Below are 25,955 nucleotides of genomic sequence, written 5' to 3'. Positions count from 1 at the left end.
ATGAACAGTGCCTGTAGAATCTCTGCTTTTGTAATGAAGTGGGGAAATAATGAGCAGCTTGAAGCATTTCTCCTCACCAGAGCAATTACTGGGGACCCTCCTCCCTATCACGCCTATGCTGTGGGGAGCTAGCAGTTCAAGGCAGCCGAAACAAGACGTTTCCCGACCTTTTTTTTTTTTTTTTGTTACACATTATAACGGTTACTTGCACTAAGCTACTTTGTAGGATGGCTGTCCTTCCCGAAGAAACTCTAGCCTCTCAACTACATAGGTCCGCACCAGCACGGGGTTGCCACCCACATTTCTAAAGCGAAGCATGCAGGTGGAGAAAAGAGGGAACGGCAGTCACAATGGGAGGGAGAGATCAACCAGTCTTTAACCAGTGGAGTAAACCTTCAAAGCACTCGAAGAAATACAATGGGGGGAGGGGAGAGAGGGAGAGAGAGACGAAACACATGCATTTCCCATGTTGTTGCGTCCGCGCACGCTTACACATCCACACAATCACACAGAGACACCTTCATTCATACACGTGTCCAGTTTGTTTTTCTACAGGAAAAAAAAGTCAAGGATAGAAAGAACGACACCTGTTATTCAGGAGAAGGGAGCCCCTTCCGCTTGTCCCTTCAGCACCTGCTCCTCAGAAGCCTCCGAGTCTGCCACCGAAGAAGTCCCGCAAAAGGAGAGCGCTGGCTGGGGGGGGGGGGGGGGGGACGCGACCGGGAAGGGGAGCAGGGAGATTTCCTAAACGGACAATGGCTCCTCGACTTTTAAGATGTGCCCAGTGAGGCCCGGGAGCCGAGAGCGGGAAAGGGGTGGGTGACTTGGCGCCGAAGGTGTCTCCAAAGGTCAGGGATACAGCCCGAGTTGGCCAGACGCTACACCCGCGCCCACCAGCCAGCCAGAGCCGTCGGAATGCGAAGCGGGCTCCCGCCGCCGCCGCCGCCACCACCACCACCCCTCCTGCGCTGCGCGGAATCTCCGCGCCCCCTTAAGACTCACCTCGCCCCGCCAAGCCTTCCCCTCCTGGCCATGGCGCGCAGGGTCGGCGAGCGAGGTGGCCCCTCGTGTCCGCGTGCTCCCTCGCCTCGCGCGCCCGGCTGGCTGGCTCAGCTCGCGCGCCTCTCCGCCAGCCGCTCCATTTCTCTCTCACACACACCCACCCCCCTCCGCTCGTCGGGCGCATCCGCCTCCCGCTTCCTCTCTGCCCCCTCTCAGGCCACCACTGACGGCGGCGTTAAGCCGAAGGCAGCCTGGAAAAGAGGGGAAGGCGAAGCAGGATGCCTTGTTGTGCCTGAGGTGCCCCTACTCCTCCTCCTCCTTTTTCGAGAAATGAGGGGGTGGGTGGGTGTGCGCGCGCGTATGTGTATGTGTGGAAAAAACACCTTTCTTACTCCTGGCGAAGCGACGCGAGGGTGTCTCCGGCGTGTGAAAAGGGTGGTGGGAAGGGGGGAGAGAGAGAGAAAAAACACGCCGGATTCCCCTCACGCGACCACTCACCCGGGAAAGGCGAAGCGAGCTCGCGCCACCCTTTTGAACCCTTCATCTCATCTCCAGCCCGTTGGCGACCGCGAATTGTTTTGAGCACCGTTCTCCTCTCTCTCACACACACACCACATACACGCGTTAAACCGAGGACAAACTTTGCAAGAAATTGCAGTTTTGCCTTCTCTTCCTCCTCCTGCCCCTCCCCTCGTGTTCTGTGGAAGGAATCGCATTAAGAGTAGCGTGGAATCGAGGGGCAGGGGCGGAGAGTGGGGAAGATTTGCCAGCGGACGCAGACTTTCCACTAAAACTCTCCACCCGCCTGGCATCTCGGCGGCGTAATCGCCGCCGCTTTTTGGCCGCGCAAATGCATCTACTCCGTTCTCTCTTCTCTTCTCCTCCCCTCCCCCCCATTCCACTCGTGAAAAGGGAGCTGGAGGTGCTAATAACACCTGGAAAGAAACTAACTTTAATTTGCCGATTTCGTAAATGGTGGTGTTAAAGAGAGTTGCTGGGAAATTATATATAGTTACACATTCTGTTTATAGACGAAGAAAACAGAGTGAATGCTAATGCCTTCAAGGAGGTGGTTTCTTTCCACCAGGAGCTCGCCAGCCCGTATATGAGCCGGTGATGTCTAAAGAAAACTTAATTTTCAAAGAGATCTGTTGAAAAATTCTACTGATTTCAAGACATATTCCATGGGGGGGGAGGGGGAAGGAGGGGAAATCAGATCTCTGACTCATTCTTTCATAGTCTTGCACCTTTGTACACTTTGTAACAGTCAGCCATTTTTCATTAATAAGCCCTGTTGCAGAAAGATAAAATTTTGTGTGTGATCGGGTGGGGGTGGGGATCCTCCCAATGGAGCATTTCTTGAGAAGTGGATTGTTCATGTCAGTGTTGTTATTTATTTATTTCCCTTTCTGGAAAACATACTGTAAGAACAAATCAACTGAAGGACTGGTTTTTTGTTTTTTGTTTTGTTTTGTTTTGTTTCCTCCTGGCTCCCCTCAGTCACCCATGAAAATTTAATGAGGCATTTAAGGCTGCTACCTTCAGAGTCAATGAGCTGAGCATATGTAGTCTAATGCACTTGCTGTTGAGGCAATAGGTCTACTGCCTAGGTTTCTAGCTCAGCACTGGGCCTGTGAAAGCAGACCAGAAGTCATAGAGAAGCTATCGTTTCAATGCAGAATTCACGACCCATTAAACCTATTCTGTTATAGCAGCTTCTCCACAAACAGCACCACCTCCATTCCCTATAGGCGGGGGGGGGGGAGATGTGCATTCATATCAGTTCCTGAAAGAATCTCTACTAGGCAAAGCATTGTCTTATCAAAAAGCTTGTTCAAAAATTAAGTTAGCAAGGAGTTAGCCTGACGCCTGTGAATTTGGACCAAATTTCTTTGGTAATAGTTACACTATTATCATATGTTAGACTACCAATTTAGAGCCATGTAAATTTCCAGTGTGGCCATATGCCCATACCATTCACAACGTACATAAAGGATTAAATGAACAGCAGGTCCACCAGCTTCCCCTCTTAACATTCAAGCAATATGAAGCAGCTTCTGCAAAGTCTATGCACATTTTTAGAAGACTAACTTTTTTAAAAAAATATTAATGCTGGTTCAAACTAAGGTTTTATTGTAGGAATTGTGTGCAACACTATTCTACCATTCATGCGGTCCAGAGGTAACTCAAGTTATAAATGGGGAAAAAATCCTATTTTCTGCAAGTCAGAAGAAGTTCATAAAGGAAAGCTAGAGAGGTGAAGAATTTTAAAGCTGCAGAGCAGCAACTGAAAATGCCCCTCTCAGCCCCTGCCTTACATAATGTAAGATATAAGGTGTGCTCTCTAAGCTTGGTTGTTTTCATTATCCAAACTAGGTAGCATCATCTGTGCTAACTCTGTAGATATTAATGGATACTCTACATCAAGGGTGTCAAACTCATGGCCCACAGGCCAGATGCATCATGCACTGGCTATGCCTACCCTGGGCAGTTTAGCAAAAGGGGGGGGAGTCACAATATGTCATGTGATGACAACATGACATTGCAAGTTTGACACCCGTGCTCTGCATATTAATGGGCATCAGGAGAAGAATCTTTTGAAAATCTAAACTGCTGTCTTAAGAGGGACATTGTTTTGGGTTCTTTTAAACAGCAGCATTTGGCTAAGGAAAAACATTTCAATAGTGCTCCCATAACTAATAATTAAACTAAAATCATTGCTGAACAGAAAGCATCATTCATATATTGCTTTATATGGACAGTAGTCATTTTAGAATTAATCTGCTTTTTATCTATTCCTTTCTCTATGCATGAATAAATATACAGGCCAGATTCTAGCTAGTTTTTTTTTAAAAAAAAACATATTTTCTGCTTCTGAGGGTGGAGAAGCATGACTTGGGTCAGGGGTCAGCAAACTGCAGCTCTGGAGCCGCATGTGGCTCTTTCCTCCCTCTGCTGCGGCTACATCACTGGTCAGCGCCAAAATTTTGAGAGGAGCTTCGGGGGGGGGGGGGGGGAGAGAAGCACAGTGCGCCAGGCAAGGGGAGAGTTTTCCAGTTGTCTCCACAATTTATAGGGCTTTCGGTTATGACAAGTAGAGGAAAAAGTACGCCATGCTAGGAGGAGACTCTATGGTGGTGGAACTGAACTTCCGGTCAGTTCCAGAATTGAACAGGGGACTTCCAGTTAGGAACTTTGTGGCTCCCAGTTTTTTCTTTTCTGCGTGAAACGGGTCCAAATGACTCTTTGAGTGTTTAAGTTTGCCGACTCCTGACTTAGTCTTCTAGGGAACTTCAGGTATGACTGAAATTTTAAACCTGAGTCTTCCAAGCCAATGTTCCTAATTTTTTAATGATTGCTAAAGTTGAAAAGTTAAGGGATTTTGTTAGAGTTAAGGTAGATGGTATACTAAGTATACTAATATACTTAGTATATTAAGGTATACTAAGGTCAGTTAGTATATGGAAAAACAAAATTGGCCAAAATCTGAAAAGGAATGCAGTTTGAAAAGTTACAGACAAAGTAAGCATTTTTTAAATTTGCACTTCTTTTTTTTTCATTTGCATCTGTCTCTTTCACCACCTCTGAAAAAGAAACAAACACATTTTGCACATGAATTCTTTCCTTTCCATTTATTTATTTTCCCCAGAGTTTCAACTATGTTGTGCTATCAGATTCTTTTTATACACATCTTCACTTATCTTTTAATAGTTGGCATGGGATGGTCTCAAAAAATTAAAAGGAGTAAGTTATTTCACACAAGTAGCTTCTGTGGGCAACTTTTTAAAACCAAATTCATCTTTCATTAACATTGTGCAACCCTAGGAAGAGATGCAGCTGCTTTAAATTGTTGCTGACAGATCCAATTTGACCATCTTCAAATGTTCTAATGCACAGGTGTCAAATTTGCCGCATGTGACATTTCGTGACATTTTTCCCCTTCACCAAGCTGGGATGGGTGTGGCATGGGCCACCAGTTTGACATCCCTGCTGTAATGCATCCTTCTCTCTAAGTTCAGAGTGGTGTGTGGCCCTACTTTCTACCTCAGGAACAGTCAGTGATGGCAATGAATGTGCCACTTAAATTTGTATCCAGCCATTAAAAGCATCCCATCAGGATGGCATCTTAGGAGGGCAGGAAACACATAAGAACATGTTGTGTCTTTATGACCCAGCTTGCTCACCTATGTTCTAATAAAATCCTGCTGTTAGATACTAGCTATAACTAAATTGAATGTTCCTAATTTTCCTTTGGACAATGATTATACAATACAATGCTGTTTACTAAGTTGTTACTTTAATATCTTTGGATTCTCAGTTGTAACTGTGGTTACTTTCATAAGTTGCAACTCTTCTATACAGAGCAGTGCCGGACCTTGTGTATGGAAATAAAAAAGTTGAATGAGATTAGCCAATTTGATGTTCTCTATCATAATTCATTGATTCAAATCACACTTAATATATAATATATATTTTGCAATAAGCACAAATAAACACACACACACACACACACACACATATGAGATTTGCTATGAATAAATGAGCATGCTGTAATTATACTGTGCAATTTTCTATATAAAAATTAAAATAAAATTGAACAGACTTGAAAAGTAATTTGAATTGCAATTTTTCATTGTACCCTTTCATTATGCAAGAGTTACCATAAGCAATCTGTTCCAATTTAATGCAAAATATTTTTAGTTCATAGCTTTACGTTGAAGATAATTGAATGAGGGCATTTACATGCACATGAATATTTCTCCCCATAGGAAGAGAAACAAGCATTACACTAACACAGTTCTGTCATGAAAATCTTTACATACATTGATTTTCAAATGTAACATTTTTAATTTAACAAAATTTGGTTTCTAATGAGTATATATGGAATTTTATTTTTTTACTTGTTTATCAAATTTATATGTTTATCTCACAAAAAGGTGATTCTGGGCAATGTAACATACTTAATTAAAAACTCAATAAAATATAAAACATTTATTATTTAAAAAAATATAAGGCAGTGGTTGCTGATTTACCTCCAGGTACAATTCAAGGTACTGGTTATCACCTTTAAGGCCCTGTGTTCTTTTGCAGGACTTCCTGGGTATATCTACCTAACTCAGAAGATGGAAGGCAGGTATGTATTTTGTGGGTCTCACTAAGGAAGTTCCCCTGATGGAACCTAAAAGAAGAGCCTTTTCTGAAGTGGATTCTTTCTTTTAGAACAACATTCCCCTGGAAATAAGGTTCCTCCTCATTGTTACTTTTCCAGAAGGCCCTGAAGAGATGGTTCTTATAAGCAGTCTGGGGATCGTAGCTTGATTCAGAGGCAATCAAGTGACTTGCCTAATGTTTGTTGTTGCCACAGGTGGATGGGGTTCTGGGGTTTTTGCTTTGTTATTTCTGATATTGAATGCTTCCTAGAGTCTCCATATGTGAGCCCAACTTTATGAATAGCGTCTCATATCCACTGACCTGTACCCATATAAACAGACTGTCAGAGACACATAGACACAGCACACCCAAACAGAGAGGGAGAGGGAAAGGGAGGGAGTACAGCACCCCTTGAAGCTATAATAAATTCTTGAAGGATAATTTCCACACTTCTATCCCTGTCCCAGGATTTTGGTTGATGCCATATCCACCAACCAGCTGTGGATATTTCCAAAAGGGCTACCTGCCTAACTGTTCTGACCTAGGCTTCCCAAGAGCATGAAGCTACTCTTTGTCCCAACAAAAGTCCCTTTTATTAATTTACTGTGAATTATGCTCATTCACATCCAGCAAAGTCTTTCAAGGGAGGATTTACAGTCACAGAACTTATCTGGTTTGGAAAGCTGACAGGCAATATCTGCAAAACTTGGCAAGTTCACTTGGAGAGTGAACTAATTGTGTCCTGCAAACTCCATTCCCCTTTCGCTCCTCTTTTATTTCTTCTGGGAGGGCCATTACTGTGGCCTTACTCCCAAGTCAATCCCTGTTCTTTAGCTGTTCTAACCCTAATCCTAACCCTTCGTCTGGCAACTTTGTGCATGCACACACTATGAACAGGCTCCAGTTGGTGTCTGCCTGGCTCTGAAGGAAGCTGATAACTGACATATGGCTCTGGCCCTTTCTCTGCCTCCGACACAGAGCCTTCATCAAAGCCTTCCCCAGACTTCAGGACTGGCCCATGTTCCTCCCCAACCCCCTCACTGTCTGAATCTGCTGACAGCTCCACTGGCTGCTGGGGGACCTCAACACTAACCTCCCCAGCCAGGTCTCATGATACATGCCAGGTTGGCCCTCTCACCAATGATTAAATCACTAGTGAGGGAGGGCTTATTACAGACAGAGCCAACATTCAAAAGCAGCAACCAATAACCATGATCTCTGAAGATATGCTGATAGGTACCAAGGCTGAGACTGAGGAGCTTCAAAGTGAGACTGGTGTAAAACAGTAGTCCCACATTTCCAAAGAATGACCTTCTCCCCATCTCCCACCATATCTCCCCATTTGCATTCTAAAAGGAACTTTGGAGAAGGCTGTTTGTTCCTCAAATATTTTTTTACAAAAGTGATATTTTATTTTATTCTTTTTTTCACATTTGATTTCTACCAAAGACTCTTCTGCTTAATGATTGCAGGCACCTTTGTGCATGTCTCCTGAGATCCAGATTGTGCCCTCCCTAATAGCATTAAGGAAAGCACTAAATATGAAATTATTTCATGGAACTTACATTATTGCTGGATGCCAAGAGAGGGTTGAATAATTTTACTGGTTCATTGTATGTGTTTATGAAGATACTATAAACTGCTGAGAAACTGTAGAGTTAAAATGTAAAGGTAAAGTTTCCCCTTGCACATATGTGCTAGTCATTCCCAGCTCTAGGGGGCAGTGCTTAACTCCATTTCAAAGCTAAAGATCCAGTGCTGACCAAAGATGTCTCTGTGGTCATGTGGCCGGCATGACTAAACACCAAAGGTGCACGGAACACTGTTACCTTCCCACCAAAGGTGGTTTCTATTTGTTCTACTTGCATTTTTACATGCTTTTGAACTGCTAGGTTGGCAGAAACTGGGACAAGTAATGGGAGCTCTCTCTGTTATGCGGCACTAGGGATTCAAACCGCTGAACTGCTGACCTTTCTGATTGACAAGCTCAGTGTCTTAGCCATTGAGCCACCATGTCCCTTTACATAGAGTTGGTGATATATAAATATAATGAGTGCATAATATTGTGGATATTTTGGTCACTTGAATTTTTGACATTGAACATACGATCTTGAAATGATAAGATATTGTAAAATGTGTTTTGCCCACACATTTTTGGCAAAAATACCCTTCAGATTGCATAAAAAACAAATATAAGAATATTAGTAATCCTCTTACTGTACATCTATGAAAGACATGATTATTTCAAAGACATGATTGTCTTTCTTTAGCAATAAATTGGCTTCTGTTTCCACTTGTGTCAAATCCAATTTTCCATTTTCATATTTGTATTTGTACATTTAGTCAAGAGTAGTGGATTTTAAATGTGTCATTGACCCAAATAAATGTTTAAATAGGTATTCTACCTTGGGCTCTGCTCTTGTCAGACTTTATAAGTTAACCATAGTGGGAAGCGGTCAGTAATTGGATGGGAGACCTCCAAGGAAAAGTAGAAGCAGAAGGTTCTTAATTATTCAGTAAGTAGAATACTATGTCAGCATAGGGCTTGTATTCCTGCTGGAAAAGTCTCTCATGCAACATGTGGTATCTTTCTCTATATGCTACTATTATCGAAACCTAGATTATTCCCCGTTCTTGGACATTAAAGGCTGCATCGCCCTACCCTGTAATGCTTCTTTATTTTGGGCCATCAAACAGCAGTGCTAGAATACTGAAGTAGATGTAGGAACCTGAATATGAAAGGTCAAAATCTCAGTCAAAAATAAATAAATTCCAGTTTTCTTAAACCAGCTAGGAAATTAAGAAATTGTTGTTGTTTTTTAAGTTACTGCTACAATGAAAGAACTCCGAAAGTAGGCAGTAAGGACTGTAAAACTTTCTTGGACATTAAAGGCTGCATCACCTTTGGAAAATCTGACAGTTTTCTGTCATAGTAAGCTTTCCATGTTATAATAACTGCACAATAAAACTACTAGTTAAACATACAATTCTAAGAAATCATATCTATCTATCTATCTATCTATCTATCTATCTATCTATCTATCTATCTATCTATCTATCTATTTATCTATCTATTTATCTATCTATCTGCCAACCTATCCATCCATCCATCCATCCATCCATCCATCCATCCATCCAAGCATCTTACCTTTTAGGATTAAAGCAATCATAGATAAAATCATAAAATACAAAAGAGTAATATACTGACTTTTTGACAGGTTTCATAATATCAGTACAAATGATAACATATTTAAATTGGATTCAAAGTCTTCTGGAGGAGATCATATTCTCAGTCATTTACACATGATATATTGTCCCTAAGCAGTTTCCAGGATCTTTGAAGTCACTGAACAAGAACTGAAAACTTAATCACTGCTTAATCAGCCTGGATTTCTTCTATGAAATATTTAACATTGAATGGGTATTAACATAGGAGCACGTATTGTCATCTCTTGTCAAATCTGTGATCAAATTGTTTGTATACCTTACCAGCTATTCCTGAAACAGATAAAGTTTGGGATCATGCCCAAATTTGTCAATCAGTGTTTGAAGTAGCTTGTCCTTGCTTTCATTAATCTTCCTCAACAAACATTCATCATGCAAAGTCCAGATAATAGGCCATCTGCTATTGTTGATCTCAACCAGGTTTTCAGAGTTCTGGTTGTTCTGAGTGACCTTCCTTTGTATAGGTTGCTACTGGTGGTGTCAAACAGATCAGAATTGCTGACTGGGCTGAAGGAAATAGATGAACGTGTTGCAGCAAATTCAAAAGTCAGTTTTCTAACTTTGTAACTCTTTTATGATATTTGGCCATATTTCAAACCAGGTGTATACTTCAGCTTCCAAATTTTCAACTGCATAATTTCATTAATATTGTTTTCAATCCTTGTTTTGAATTCTTTATCTCCATGATTTGCTATTTATATTGGGCAAACTGAGAAAAAAATGAAGGCTTCTTTGCTTTCTGGAAGAATACTGGTGTTCCACTGATAATATTATTCAGTTCAAATGGGCTATATGGATTGAATGATAGAAATATTCTCCCACCATTGTGTCATATGATTTGAGCAGTATTTCTATAAACCGCATCATCCAGGAATGTAAAAATCAGTGGCCACCTTGACTGCTAACTGTTGAATTTCTTTAGCAGCTCTTCTGTGTCTTCTTGTAACCCTAAGAGAGACCTTTAGTAAGTCTTGTCAAAGTTTGTATACCTGCATGAAATTAAGCTGAATGGCTTGCAGAACTTTTGTCACTGACTTCCATTTTGACAAATGGGTAAAAATTATAATAAGAAAGAAACAGAAAGTTGATGTCCTTGAAGACATATATTCTGTGCATTGTAATGTGCTTCCCCTAAAGTTGCAGTAGTCATTGCTCAATTGATCAAAAATATTTGCAAAGATGGTAGAAAAATTATGTTGTTCTTGTATTTTGCAGTTGACCATGTTTAGTCATTGAACACTTTGAATAAACTATTCTCTGTTTGCACTCTCACTGAAAAAGAAATGCCAACTGAATGCCTTATCTCAGATGCAGCTTTGAAATAATTTCCCACCTGATCAAATCTATGTTTGAAAGGGAAACAGAAGCAGTTTTGGGATATCTATTTCTTATTACAGCTGTGCACAATTTATTTTCTTGCCATAGGACAACACCCATAGTATATGTGGCCAAGTAGCCCCTAGATTTAGTCAAGAATTTGCATTCCCATACCTAAGTGAGCAATGGTGATACCATTCAATTTGTTGAATCTACCCAAACCAAAGAAATGTTCAAATAATGCTTTCAGTACCAGAAGTATATAAAATGTACTGCTAATAACAATCACTCATTTCCAGGTATGTCAGCAGTTTCATCAGCAATAATTGAAAATCTACTTGACATGTTGGCTGCAGAAACTATATCTTCTCTTAATGGCATCTTCACACAGATAATCTGTTCACGTTCCACTTGGACCGATGTATAACAAGCATGACTTGGAGAAGTTTCTATTGTTTTCATAGCATCTTATTTGCTGCTTCAATGGATGAGACAAAGAGAATTTTTACATTTCCAGTTGTGCTGCTTTTGCCCGGAAAGGCAATATCAGGACTGCCACAAAATACAATATCAAATGTAATTTTGTTAGATTATTCACAACCTGATATTTCATAGCACTGATGATTTGATATACAATGCTTTTGCTGGGTTTGTTTCTCATGGTTAAGAAGTTCATTATATCTACTTGTGCATATCTCTGCCAAGTAGTTGAAATATGATTTGGTGCACTTTCAAGGAAATATTCTTATTTTTTTGCTTTGTGAATGGAGCAGTGATGAAGACTCCTTGTTTTCTTTCAATAAACAGGCTGTGGTTAAAGTATGCAATACTTAGAAATTGTTCCTCTTTAGTACATGAAATAATTCAGTAATTACAAGTTACAGTCCCACTTCCAGGAAGGTGGACTAAGTCCTTTAAGCACATTACATGGGTAGACAGGAATACAGGTAGTCCTCGGCTTACAGAGGTTCATTTAGTGACCATTTAACAAGTAAATAATTCACTTAACAACTGTGTTACTAACTTAATAACTGGAGCAATTTACTTAACAACTGTGGCAAGAAAGGTCATAAAATGTTGTAAAAACTCACTTAACAAATGTCCCATTTGACAACAGAAATTTTGGGCTCAGCTCAGTCAAGGATTATTTATAGATAGGGAAGCAGCAATGTGATGAAGATATTTGTCCCAATGCTAACCATTCATACAACTTAAAAGCAACAGCAGTCATAGCACTGTTATGTTTTTATGCATCCATCAGCTTCATCTCTAAAGCCTCACTTTTACATATGGAAACATGCTCCTTCCCTATGTGCAGAATGTACAGTAGTGGCCAAAATTGTGGAAACCTTTTGGGAAAAGTGTATTTTTGAGGTTTGATGTCTAATAACACCACTTATATATCAATGGAAAGATAATGTAATCAAGAATGTAATGCAACAAATTTTGTTCAATTATCTGTATTCCATGAAAATTTATAGCCAAATATAGCCAGAAATAAAACCCAGTTAACAGAAGTTTCCACATGATAACAGCTGCAGAACTAAAAGACTTGGCTCACTCCATGGGAAGACGTTATAAGGCCGCAATTCATGCTAAAGTTTATCCAACTAAATATTAACTGACTGACATAGTGCTAATTTTTGTATATCTTGTTTTTTCTACGTGTTTCACTTTTCTTCTTTATAACTGCTATTCTAATAGCAAATCCTTCATAAAAGTTATTGCATTACATTCTTGATTACATTATCTTTCCATTGATATATAATTTTATGGTACTACTCCCCCCCCCAAAAGTGGTGTTATTAGCCATCAAACCTCAAAAATTATGTACACTTTTCCCAAACGGTTTCCACAATTTTGGACACTACTGTAGCAACCACCACTTCACTTCTCTGGTTACTAAAATTGCAGAACTTTCACTAGAGTACTACTCAAAGCTGAATCCAATATACTGTACATACTTCTGGATCAAAGCCAGCAGCTTTTGCTCAAATACAGAATTATACAGTTCTGCTACCACTTACCAAACTTCTAAAGGAGTTTTGTACCTCACCTTTGTAGGATAATTATGCCCAGGTATAATCTGATGAATTGATAAAATTTAAAATGTCAATTACGTTATCTATCTTTATTGTATATGGGACAATCTATACTGGCTGCAAGAACTCCCTACCTACTCTTTTTTAGTCTCAAATGTGGAAGGAATGGACTTAAATTCCCAGATTTCTCTTTTCTGGTTCCTTAATGGATGAAAAGTGACTTTCCAGAAACTTCATCTGTTGCAAATTTTATTAATATTGTCTTATTGCTGAGGTACAAAAGTCTTTCAAATCCAGACATGGTTTAAGTATGTATATGTCTAATATTTATTATCACATATAACATGCACACTAAATGTAAATTGTGAGGAAGATACATTCTTGCTCTCAGCCTTTTCCAGTATCTTTTCTCTTGCATTCCACATTTCCTTCTTTTTTAAAAAATAAACTGCATGCATTTGTAATATTTCTGAAGATTCTATTTTGGTTCTATAGTTGTGTTTCCTATTGTAAACCAGCAAAACCAAATTATCCTCAAAATATTGTTAATATTGAACCATGTGCATATAAATACCAATTTGAATAATCCCTATCCAGCTATATTGTGACTTCTTTATGATCCTGTTTGCTCTTTGAGGGACTACTTTCAGAAAAACACGATGAAACCATGCTGATGATTACATTAAGCAAGTTATGTTAAGTTGCGTGAGCTTCTAATATTTCTTTGATTTGGTTTTAAGGATTTTTTTTTAAAAAAACTGTGAACTATGACCCAGAAAAAGTGGGGTAGAAAATTGTTCTTAGAAGCTGCTATTTTCATTGGAATGGAAGTTTTCGTTAGTGATGACTGAAATGTTTCTCCCAATATAAATAATAAATTGGGAATGTACACCAGTTTTTTTTAACTAGAAATTCAGCAAAGGAAAAGATTCAGAGAGTTTTTCTCAGCTCTGACTCAGACTTTCGTCTTCAGCAATGCAGAAGAAGTTATAGTGATATACTTACTCAGTGCCTTACGCAATTCTGCCTTTTGTTTTAGTATTTGGCCTTCACAGAAAAAAAAAAAATTAAGATGAAGTATTAGGCAAAGACTGGCAACACAGCATCAGCCTCCCTAAAAATGGGACACTTTTACCCCACATTTTAAAAAAGTTTTTAAAAGAATAAATGAATTTTATGAGATATTCACATATTCTAAGTTTTCTACTATTTTCACCTATTCTCATTAATTTGTTTCTTTGTTTAAAATGTTTTTACATTTAAATATGCCCTATAAAAGTCATGGCACCAAGTGCTGAAAAGGGAGCACTTGTTGCATGCACATATGCTTCACATATGCATGCTCGTCTGTTTTCTGGTGTGAGCATTGCACTGGCCAACTGATCAGTGCTTGCAGGAAGAAATCAGGAAGGAGAGCTACCCAGGGGGCATGCAGATGTTGGAAAATGAACTTACAGTTTCCAGTGTGCACATGCACGCCAGCCAGCAAGTCTTGCAGTTACTGCCACACATGCGCATGCGCCGATCAATTGGCCAGTGCATATGCTCACACTGGAAAACAGAAAAACAGCTCTTCTGGTTTCTGGCACTACCACACACATGCCAGCTGATCATCGCATGTGCATGCGTGCGAGAAACTCAGAAGAGGAATGGGCAACGCTGCATGTGCCAGACAACATGGCTCCGTGTGACACTTTGGCTACGCATGCCATAGGTTCTCCATTACGGCCCTATAATCTGAGAAAGGTGATCATCCCCCATTGTCATAAAACATGCTGAAAAGGCAGAAAAAAATTGCCACAGCCTCCTCATTGCCTCAGTCTATCATTATTTTAAATCTGCATGAGTTGCCTATAATCTAAACAGCTTTATTTTATTTATACTTTCCAAACCTTATATGGTGAACTTTAAAAGGGGGGGGAATCACAATTTCACAAAAATTGCCATAACCCCTTCCTCCCAAGGATTATTATGCTTGCATAATGCTTCCTAGGAACCTCCCGCAATATCCAGCAGGCTGGCCTTATTCAAAAATAATTCAACATATCTAATAAATCTAATAAATAGCACCTTGATGTGGGTGAAGCAAAGCAGCATCCTCTAATAATCATATTTATTTTCAGCAGTGACTTTGATAGCATAAAAATCCAATGAGGAGTTAAAGAACATTTGAAGGCACTACTTTGACTTTTGATGGTTATTTTCTTACTTTCCAGGTCCACTGTGGCTGCTATGTTGTGAATTGTCAAGTCTCCTCAGGCGGCTACTTTGCAGAGGTTCTAGGCAGAGGTAGTATGCATCCGGTTTGGACTGGTTCACCTGAACCAGTAGTGGAAATCGTGGGTGGGCCTGCCCACCTGCCCCAACTTTATGCCATCCTATTTAGGCACATTTTCAAGCCATAGTCATGCGTGCAAGCTGCGCACACAATCAGAGTGTTTGCGCCGAAGTCTGAGCACATGCATGGAGGGGGATGCACGCACATTTGCGAACCTGTAGGGAAAGTAAGTGAATACCATCCCTGCTTCTATCACTTGCTTTCCAAATTCCAAATGTGCCTTGGGTTCTGAATGATTGCCTATCCCACTTTGTATATTTAAAAGGTAGAAACAAATGGGTGGATTTTTTAAAAACATTATTTTGGACATTATCTAAATAATCGAAGTATCAAATAGTTTGCAGGTGTTGTGTTGTATAATACCATGTGAACTAGGTCCATATGAAACATTTAGATCTGAGTGGGGTGATCTGCTTCTTAGACAACTGCAGTGTCTTAAAGTGTCTTAACATTTTCACTGAAGGAGGTGATGTCCTTTCTTGGGACAAAGTTACATTCAGCACCATGGGAGCTACTTCTGAATGTATGTAGAAGCAGATTGCCTCTGGATTTTATTATATTTTTTCCATTTACAAATGTTTGCACAATGCAATTACATCTGTTTATTAAATGCTTCAGCTGTATACTTTAAGGCCTGAAGACTAGCTTTTTTTGCAGCCTCTTTCTGGTTCATTGAAATGGTCTTCTATAGAGGTTATAACTAGAATCTTTTCTAATGCTTCTGACCTTCTTATTTATTCAAAACATAGAGGTCACTCCCAGAAAAAAAAAAGTCAAATATTTCTATCCATGCTTTCTTCATGTATATATGTAGTGATGAAGAAAATGTACTGATTGCCTCTTCTCTTATTTTAATCTGGGATTATTTTTGAGAGCTTGTGTTGGTTTGTTTGCTGAGCCCTAAATGGTAATCAAACAAGGGACGAGCGCACGTTCAATGTAAATCAATTCTCAAGTCTCATAAAATTAATTGCTCTGCATATTTTATTGTTTTGGATTTCAGATTTGATTCTTTGGTTTTATACTGTTTCTTGCTCACGTTGCAATATACAGTTGAGTAATTTGTCAATTAATTCTATCATTCCTGCACAAATTATATGACTATGACAGAAGACTGATGCTGGCTGGCATCTTTGGGAATTATAATCTCCACATATCAGGAAGACACAAAGCTGGGAAGGCCCGTCTAAAACTAAAAGTTGATAAGTGGACTTAACTGTGTTAGAACATATTTTGTCCTCACTAACATTTAGCATTGATTTCTTTGCTAGCTGCTGCCCAAGTAGTGAAAAAAGCATATATATATATATTAAAAGTCTGAGGTACAGTCCCCTAAGGGAAATGGGTTATTTTCTTAAAAGATATCATTGTTTGTGGTACTCTAGCATTGAACTGGACATATGGAAAGATGCTTTTCCACTACATAGTTTAAAGGCATTCTTTTAAATTGTTCTATGGTTTCTAGGGTTAGTAAGCCATTTGTGTTCAATGACCTTCATGAACAAATGTTTTGTACTTTTTTTCCTATTGGGATTGTTGTGGTTTTGATGCATCTGCTCTACCTAATTTGGCGCGCTTGGTAAGAACATTCCCAATGATCATCTAAACCTCATTTGGAGCACCTGTGAACAATTCGTTATATTAATAGAACAGCAGGGGAGGAATAGAGCAACTAATAAACAGGTTGTTGAGCAACTTTGCCTGCCAAGGTTGCATTATGTGGGTAGTGGGATGTTTCTTCTACCCAAAAATTGTACTCATTTGGGAGATGTTCAGGCAATGGTTGTAGAGCAACCTGTCAGTGCTTACATCTGGCATGAGATAAGCCATAAATTAATTGTCCCTTCCAAGCAGCCATTTGGAATTGTGTTCAGTACATCTGAGAGACTCAGGCATGATTTGAAACAATTTGTTCTTGGTTAAAATAGAATGAATGTGCTTCTATTAGAGATGGCTTTGAAATGCAGTTCTTAATGATTTGCACCAGCTGGGCTTCTCATTATTCAAATGAGATTTGTATAAATCGGCACATGAAAATAAAGCAATTGGTCAATGTCATTTATTGGTAGTTTACAGCTAATTTTGGAACTCTTTTTTTATTTTTTGGTCATCTTGTGTTTTCAGAAAAGATGGATTTCATTGGTGGGAAGAAAAATACTGTCAGGGTTGCTTCACTCAGTAACCAAGAAAGAAACCACGCAACTCCATTTTGCAGAATTAAGAGTACTTCTACTGGTTATAAGTAGATACTAGCTAAGCAAAGCAGGATCTGAGGCAAAAGCACACGTAATCATAGATATCAATATGTGACCCATTCCACTCCCCTTGGTAACCCCATCCCATAGTCCAATTCAATTACTTCACAGGTGTCATGTGGGAGACATCTTCAAAAATCATCATCAGGTTGGTATGCCAGCCGGTTGCCTTGGCAGGAAACTCCTCTCCCTGCCACATGCACAGTAGATGGTGAGAACAACTGCCTTCTTACAGTCACAGAATATTTCCCATACCCAAATACCATGCCCCTCCTCCCCGTTTCAATGGCAGCTGAAAAGCAAGCAGCAAAACAGAGGCTGACATCTGGCCCTCCATCAGGAAAGAACATCACCCCTGCAGAAATAAAAGAAAACAGACACACAGACGAACAACACAACACAAGAAACAGGGAAAAAGGGGGAAAGGACAAAATCAATCGAGCTCAAGGCTTGTCAGGGTAGATAGAGTAGAATTTACGTAAAAGTCGAGGAGCCCGCACATGGGACTTATCGACCCATTCAGATTGGGAGGGGGGAAAATGTTTCCAGGAGACAAGATACTGAATGTGATTTTTCTGTTTCCTAGAGTCCAAAATCTCTTTAACCTCAAAATGTTGGCTCTCCCTCAATTAGAAGAGGGGCAGGTGGAGCGGGCGAAGGAACATGCAATGAAGAAGTATGTTCTGGTTTCAGAAGGTTGACATGAAACACCGGGTAGACACGGTTTAGGTACTTAGGCAGCTCCAGGCGTACCGACACAGGGTTTATGACCTTTACAATTGGAAACAGATTGACGTACTTAGGACCCAGTTTATTAGACTTTTGGGTGGTTTGGAGAAATTTGGTAGACAAATACACTCGATCTCTAACTTTGTAATCTCTTGGTTTTGTTCTTTTTTAATCCGCTTCTCTCTTATGCGCCCGATGAGCCGCATCCAGCGCTTGGTATGCCAAAGGCCAGATTTTGCAGAGTTGGTCACTCCACTCAGAGAGGGACAGAACTTGTGGCTTTTCTCGTGGTACCTCAGGGATGGGTACAAAATCATGGCCAAACACTATTTTAAATGGGGTAAAACCCGTGCTGCTGTGCAATGAGTTGTTGTAGGCCACCTCAGCATGAAGCAATAACTCCACCCAATTATCTTGCTGGTAATTGATGAAACATCGAAGGTACTGCTCCAAAACTGAATTAGTCCTTTCACAAGCTCCGTTAGTTTGAGGATGGTGGGCGGAGCTTAGTCCCTGGGCGGAGCCTATTAACTTCAAAAATTCCTTCCAAAATAAGGAGGTAAATTGGATCCCTCTATCAGAGATTATGCGGTCCGGTACACCATGTAGACGATACACTTGTGTAATGAACAATTTAGCCAAGGACTTAGCCAACGGAATTTTGGAACAAGGAACAAAATGAACCTCTTTGGAAAACAAGTCCGTAAGACCCAAATTACAGTATTACCTTGACTTTCTGGTAATTCAACAATAAAGTCCATAGATATTTATTTCCAAGGCTCCTCAGGATGGGCCACGCCCTGGAGCAGACCTTGGGGCTTTCCCGGCTGTCGTTTCACAGCAGCACATGTGGGGCAACTGGCCACATAAGACTCAATGTCCTTCTTTAATGACGGCCACCAAAATTGTCTTTTAATGAGATGCAGGGTTTTCACAAAACCAAAATGGCCAGCCATGCATGAATCGTTGTAGAACCAGAGTTCTAATGGTAGCAGGAACATAAAGTTTAGCTCCTATTCAAGCCAAGCCATCCTTTATGGTGCACTCATTTGAATGTTGGTTAAACCATTCATCGGATTCAAGGCCCTCCTTGAGTTTGGAAATGAGGTCCTTTGTGACCTCCAAATTGGAGCTGTTCTGGCTTCTGGTAACCACCAGAGCAGCTAGGCTTTTTGCTGGGATGACAGGGTGAACCATGCTAAGCTTTGAGCTGTTATATTGAGGGAGTTGGGCTAAAGCATCAGCTATAAAGTTCTTCCCCCCTGGGATATACTTTAAAGTGAAATTGAACCTGTTGAAATGTTGTGCCATCTCATCTGTTTAGGAGATAATTTCTGAGGAGTCTTTAACGCCTCCAAATTCTTATGATCAGTCCACACCTCAAAAGGATGTTTAGTCCCCTCCAGGAAATGTCGCCAGGTCATTAAAGCCCACCTAACTGCAAAAGCCTCCTTTTCCCATATAGCCAATCGTCTCTCTGTCTAGTCAGTTTTCGAGAGGTGTAAGCGCAAGGTTGTAGTTTCCCATCAGCGTTTGCTTGTAGTAATGCTGCCCCCACTGCAACATCACTTGCATCCACCTGGACCACAAATGGCGAATCCATGTCAGGGTGTTTCAAAACTGGTTCAGCTGCAAATAGCCGCTTTAATTTCTCGAATGCAGCTTGACAATCCATAGTCCAATTCAACGGTTTGCCTGGTCTAGGTTTGGCCTCTCCCTTTGATTTTAGGAGGTTCATAATTGGGAGGGCAATACTGGCGAACGAAGGAATAAACTGACAATAAAAATTAGCAAATCCCAAAAAACTTTACAATTGTTTGCGGGTGCGGGGGGCACCCATTCAGTGACCGCTTGGACCTTTGCTGGGTCCATCTCTATGCCATAATGGGAGATATGATACCCAAGGTAGTCAACCTTCTCCTGATGAAATTCACATTTAGACAATTTTGCATACAGTTCTGCTGCCCGGAGTTTTTTTTAGCACTGAGCGGACTAATTTCATGTGTTCTTCAGGTGTTTCCGTGTAAATAAGGATGTCATCAAGATAGACCATCACTCCTTTGTAGAAGTGGTAATGGAAAACCTCATTAATTAATTGCATGAAAACAGCTGGCGCCCCCTGTAGGCCAAATGGTAGTACACGGAATTGAAAACAACCAAGAGGGCAGTTGAACACAGTTTTCCACTCTTCCCCCTCCTTAATCCTGACTCTGTAATAGGCCTCTCGCAGGTCTAATTTCGTGAAAAATTTTCCTTTACCCAACTGGGTCAGCATGTCCTTCATTAATGGTAATGGGTAGAGGTTCTGGACACAGACCGCATTAAGGTTCTTGTAATTAACACATAAGCGGAAGGAGCCATCTTTCTTTTCTCTGAACAAGACTGGAGCAGCCACCCAGGGCCTAGCAGGCTCAATGAATCCCCTCTGCAAATTTTTGTCAATAAATTTCCTTAATTCGTTTATTTCCCCGGGAGTCATTGAATAAATCTGAGGTTTTGGGAGTTTCACCCTGGAGAGAATATCAATGCTGCAGTCAGTGGCATGGTGTGAGGGTAATTTATCAGAAGATTTTTCACTGAACACATCTTTCAGGTCCCAATACTCTTTCGGAATTTTCTCCTCCCCCTCAATTTTCGCTTGCCCTCTGGCTGCCAGGTTGGGGTCTGTGTTATTTTGTTTGGGAGCCCCCACTTCTCCTCAGGGGGTGTAGCCGATCGGATGTGTAACCAACCCTTTCTCCAGTTGATGTGTGGGTTCCATTTCCGCAGCCAGGGCAATCCTAATATAAGAGGCCGGTCCATCCCTGGAGCCACAATAAAACTTATTGTCTCTTGGTGGGTTCCCATCCACATATCAATTGGCTCAGTTACAAAATGAGCAGGGCTCCCCCCAGCGATTGAACCATCCAGCTGGCAAAAAGCAATTGGGACTTTTAGAGTTTTTAGTTTTAAACCCATTTTTTCTACTATTTCGGGGTTAACAATGCAACATGTGCATCCCAAATCTAAAAGGGCCAGCATTTTTTCTTGTGCGCCAGAAGAGGGCACCCTTAGTTCAACTGGGATATTCATGGGGCCCGATCAGGAACTTACCAGGCATCCGTCGTCAGATTCGGTTTCACTCTCTTCCGAAGAGGAGGGTGATTCCTCTTCCCTCTCAGCAGGGCGGAATTGTTGAGTTGGTTCCTCCCCTTTCATGGCAGTTTCCCTCCTCTTGCCGGGAGGTTTTTCTAGCTTTTTCTCTCTCCGAGGAGGGGGCTTTGGGGTCATCTTGATGCAGCAGTTTGTGGCTCAATGCCCCTCCTTCCCACAGTGGAAACAGAAAAGGGTTTTGATTTGCTTGCAGACCCACTTCTCCCCCCTTTTGGGGCTCCTGAGGGGGGTTTGGCAGGCGTAGTTTTCTCGCTTTCACTATCCTCCTGGTAATTATCTCTGGCTAAGTCAATCTCCACATCTGCAGCCAGTTCATACCAGGGTTGCAGTCTGCGGGGGGCCCTCCTGTTTACGCAGTGCTGGTATATTTCTTTGTTTAACCCATCCATGAAATGGTCTCCTAATGGTTCTTCGGACCATCCCCTCATATAGGCTGACAATTCACGAAATTCTTGTATATATTCAGCCACTGGTCTCTTTCCCTGGGTTAGAGTTTTAAATTTAATTCTTGCTTTGCGCTCTGTGAGTGGATCATCAAAGCGCTTCCTCAGGGCGGCCATAAATCTATTATAGTCTCTCAGCAGGGGGGAATCAGCATTATACAGGCCCACCATCCATGCCACTGCCTTATTTTTCAATGCCATAGTAATTACTCTTACCTTGGCTTCATCATTTGGCAGTTCGTCCCCGTACATTTGCATATAATTCCATACTTGGACAACAACAAATCCTAGATCCTTTGATCCCCCCCCCAAATTTCACACTTGGGGGGGGACTTTAGCCATCTGGCATCTGTGGGGGCCCCTCCTCCTCTGGGGATGTTTCTAACTGCAGCAACAGGAGTCGGAGCTGGGTCATCTTGCTCAGTTCCACCCTCAGCCCCCCCAGCTTCCCTCATGTCGAACAAAGCCTCTGCATACTTCTCCATTTCATGGAGATCGGCTTCCCTCTCTACTCCACTCTCATGGGCCCGGCACCTCTCTCAAGCTCCTTCAAAGAGCTTCATCGCCTGGGACATCATAAGGTTCTCCTCTTCGGCTTCACGCCAGTCAGCCGCTGGTCATCTTGGTCTTCTCATAGTAACTCCAGCCAGAGGTTCTTCAGGGTCATCTTTCTGTCCCACTCCCCACATCCATCTGGGCCGAACGGATCGTTCTTCCAAGTGCAGGCCAGCCATTCGCTCCATCTCTAAAGGGCAGGAGGATGCAGCTGCTCCCATGTCCTCTTCTTGGTTGCTGCCTTGGTGGGACATCTTTTGGGTTTTGGGTGCACCCCCCTCAGAAGGTGTCAGCTCCGGGATGGGTGCAAGAAGAGATCCTGCTTAATGTCAGGGCTGCTTCACTCAGTAACCAAGAAAGAAAGCACTCAACTCCATTTTACAGAATTAAGAGTACTTTTATTGGTTGTAAGTAGATAGTAGCTAAGCAAAGCAGGATCTGAGGCAAAAGCAGGCGTAATCATAGATATCAATATGTGACCCATTTCCCCTCCCCTTGGTAACCCCATCCCATAGTCCAATCCAATTACTCCACAGGTGTCATGTGGGAGACATCTTCAAAAATCATCATCAGGTTGGTATGCTGGACAGTTGGCCTTAGCGGGAAACTCCTCTCCCTGCCGCATGCGCAGTAGATGGTGAGAACAACTCCCTTCTTACAGTCACTCCTGCACAGAATATTTCCCACACCCAAATACCATGCCCCCCCTCCCCGTTTCAATGGCAGCTGAAAAGCAAGCAGCAAAACAGAGGCTGACAAATACAGTCCTCAAGGTTATTTTAAAGCATGCTTTTCCTGTTAAATTACATTTTACCAAGTTGCATTTTGGAACTATCAATGGAAATTGGAGGCCAATTTATTTAAGTTTACCAAAGTAGTTATAGAACATAATTTTGTGCAGGTCTTCTTCATATGAAGAACATACATTTAGACACTTGAAGTAAATTCTTAAAATGCTTTTACATTTAGGGGTATATTACAAACAACTGATATAATCCTATGTTACTCTGTTTCCCCAAAAATAAGACAGGTTCTTATTTTCTTTTGACCCCCAAAATAAGCGCTTAGCCTTATTTTCGGGGAGGTCTAATTATTTTTGAGGTGCAAGAGGTGGCGGGTATGGTCACCTCATGGCTGCTGCTGTGTTGCAATCTTTTTGGGGAGGGCTTATTATTCGGGGAGGTCTTATTTTCAGGAAAACAGGATAGAATGCTAACGTTTTCAATTCATCATGTAGCCCTCAAAATAGTAAAACTAAAAAAAATACATAAAATAAGTGGAACTAACTTACATATCACTTGTTTTTGTTTAATACTTCAATATTACTATTCTAATATATGCAATACAGTTATATGATATATATATTACTATTAAATAATATTATTTATACTATTCGTTAGTATAATCTATTACTTTTATTTTATGTATTTATTTAAATGTGTTTTCTTGTATAGTTTTTCAAGAAATCCAAGACATCTAAATCTAGGAATTACTATTTATTTTTTTAAAAAAATATTCCAAACTGTAAAAACGTGCTCTACATGGGGCAGCCCTTGAAGAGCATTCGGAGACTTCAGCTTGTCCAGAATGCAGCCAAGCGAGTGATTTTGGGTGCACCTTGGTACACCCACGTTACACCTATCCTCCGCGAGCTGCACTGGCTGCCTATTGGTCTCCGGATACGCTTCAAGGTGCTAGTCGTCACTTATAAAGCCCTTCATGGTATTGGACCTGGGTACTTGAGAGACCGCCTGCTGCCAATTACCTCCCAAAGACCCATCAGATCCCACAGACTAGGCCTCCTCTGAATTCCATCTACTGGCCAATGTCGATTGGCGACCACCCGGAGGAGGGCCTTCTCTGTGGCTGCTCCGGCCCTTTGGAACGAACTCCCCACAGAGATCCGGACCCTCACCTCCCTTCAGGCTTTCCGTAAAGCCGTTAAAACATGGCTGTTCCGGCAGGCCTGGGGTTGATGAGTTCCCTTCCCCGCTTGAACTGTGTGACTGTTGATTGTTTTTAAATTTTCTCTGTATCCTGTTTGTTGTTTTTGCCTTGTTTGTATTACCCCCCCCTCCCCTGGATTTGTTAGCCGCCCTGAGTCCCTCTGGGAATAAGGTGGCATATAAATGAAATAAACCTATAACCTATAATAAGTTTTAAATAATGGTTTTTTTTTTACTCTTGGGCCTTGTGTGATTTTTCAAGCAACCAGATAAATCTACTGAAACCAGACATTGCCAAGCCCCCTTCTCTAACCAAAGAATCAGTTCTGTTAAGATGCTTCAGTCATTTGCTTGTTTGTGTATAAATCTGAAAGACAAATTATAAGCAGAAGATTAACTTCATGCTTTGAAATCCTTTTTGCGAAATCTGCAATCTTCTGCATCGTAATGTACAATTTTCAAAAGAGTATTCATCCACAGAGACGAAATATTGTGTCAGAAACAGCCATTTGTTACCCAGGGCACTCAGATTTCCTGTTCTGGATGTGAAATGGCTTAGAAATGGCTCTGTCATTACGTTATGCAAAAGTTACCTCTCTTTGCCCAAATAACTGTGAATGCTGCTGGTGGCACTAGTCTCTCCGCATTTTAAGTCTGACAGAAGCTCAGTTTTAAAACCTTGCTAATCCAAACCATTTTATTTCCAGCAATCTGAGCGTACATTTACTCAGAAAAATGATGGAGAACATCATTCATATTATTGTTGTTGTTGTTGTTGTTGTTGTTAGACAATTTGATGGTTTTAGGATACCTCAAAATTAACATAAAATATTACCATTTCATACGGTAGCAAACGAAACATATAAATATAGCTCTTGACTTACCACAGTTTGTTTAGTGACCTTTTGAAGTTACAACAGCACTGAAAAAAGTGACATGGCCATTTTTCATATCCCCGTGGTCACAAAATCAAAATTCTTGTTAACTAACTCATTTATGACAATTGCAGTGTCCCATCTTTTGTAACCTTCTGACAAGCAAAGTCAATGAGGAAGACAATTCAACCATGTTACTAATTTAACTATTACAGAGATTCACTTAGTAACTGTGGCAAGAAAGGTGGTAAAATGGAACAAAACTCACTTAACAAATGTTTCATTTATCAACAGAAATTTTCAGCTCAATTGTGGTCATAAGTCAAGGACTACCTGTACTTGTTTTGTTGAATATTAATTAATACATAGATTTATAATTATATTGCAAAAATTCAGTTTGTTAAAAGATAAAAATTATATTTTTTACAAATAAGAATTATATTATTCTGTGTACATATAATTTATATATTGAGCAACAGTAAATTATTAGATTTTACCTTTTTTGACATGGCAATAAAATAATTACTGTATATACTCGAGTATAAGCCTAGTTTTTCAGCCCACTTTTTGGGCTGAAAAAAGCCGCCTCGGCTTATACTCGAGTCAGTGAAAAATTTGCCCGAAATGGAGGAGAAAAAGGGGCGGGGCCATGCCGCTGGGTGACACTCGTGAATGGCCCAGTGCCCCTGTGAGTTTCCCCTCCCTCTGTGTCAGTTTGCCGCGCAGCGCGCACCGCACCATCCCCCCTCCTCACGTTCTATTGTAATGCAGGGCTGTCTTACGATTCCCCTTCCTCCCCCTCCTGCCGCTCTGCAACGATGTCCCACCTCCTCCTTGTTATGGCAAGCAGCCACATAGCGATGTCCCACCTCCTCTGGTACAGTGATCCAATGATAGGAATCACTGTGCCGTGTGTCATAGGAG

The sequence above is a fragment of the Thamnophis elegans genome, chromosome 5, assembly GCF_009769535.1.
Source record: "Thamnophis elegans isolate rThaEle1 chromosome 5, rThaEle1.pri, whole genome shotgun sequence".
In the NCBI taxonomy this organism is placed as follows: Eukaryota; Metazoa; Chordata; class Lepidosauria; order Squamata; family Colubridae; genus Thamnophis; species Thamnophis elegans.
The sequence above is the reverse complement of the archived record's forward strand: the minus strand, read 5'-3'. Positions refer to the sequence as shown.